The sequence below is a fragment of the Chiloscyllium plagiosum genome, unplaced genomic scaffold, assembly GCF_037043375.1.
Source record: "Chiloscyllium plagiosum isolate Xiang-an unplaced genomic scaffold, Cpla_swu_hap1 HiC_scaffold_42, whole genome shotgun sequence".
Taxonomy (NCBI): Eukaryota; Metazoa; Chordata; class Chondrichthyes; order Orectolobiformes; family Hemiscylliidae; genus Chiloscyllium; species Chiloscyllium plagiosum.
In genome coordinates, this window is record NW_028270180.1 from 66,418,115 (window position 1) to 66,418,865 (window position 751).

General features: G+C 40.1%; 1 non-coding gene across 1 annotated transcript; it reads left to right on the top strand.

Annotated features, from left to right (window-relative positions):
- Positions 1–424: 424 nt before the first annotated feature.
- trnas-uga (transfer RNA serine (anticodon UGA)) lies at positions 425–506 on the top strand. Its single transcript has one exon. It is a non-coding gene; the product is annotated as a tRNA-Ser (tRNA).
- The last annotated feature ends 245 nt before the right edge of the window (positions 507–751 follow it).

Sequence of the window (751 nt, forward strand, 5' to 3'; positions counted from 1 at the left end):
CCTGTAAATTGGTTCTGCATTCTTTCTAATTCCGATTTTTTTTTTTTACGAATGAAGCTAGTGTTTATGGACTTAGCATCAATTTTTTCTAATACCATATTTCGATGAATATGAAAACCCAACAGCATATCTAATTTGGCACCAGGTGATGAGCAATTGAGTCAAAATCGATCGGACGCAGTGAGACAATGATCCTCTCTTCGTGGTGTACATCTGTGACTCTATAATTCGACGAAGAATCATTCCCACAACTTCAGCTGTGTCAGAATCTAGTTTGCGGTGAAAGCCTGTCAATCTGCCAAGGTAACGTTCGTCTGGGTTAGGATCCTGCAAAGGATTTGGCGAAATCTTTGGGTCTTGACAATTTGTTCTTCCAACAAATGAATTCAGTTGTTTTACTGTGAAAACTAACATTGGAGCTGCAGCTGTGATGGCCGAGAGGTTAAGGCGTTGGATTTGAAATCTAATGGGGTTCCCCTGCGCAGGTTCGAATCCTGTTCACAGCGTCGAATCTTTTAAAAGTCATTAATTCCTTTGCAGGATTTGGATTTCGTGGAGCTTGAGCTTTGCATTCAGTCGAAAGTAAATTTTCAACTGTGAAGAATCCGAAGTAATTTCAAGACAGACCAAGTCATCTAATTGAATAAATTATAGGTCGAGACACAAAAAGCCACCAACTTCCAACACGAATCAGTTTCAACATATTTGTCGAACTATCGTGAAATTTGGATGTTCGGGGGGTCGGATTCAG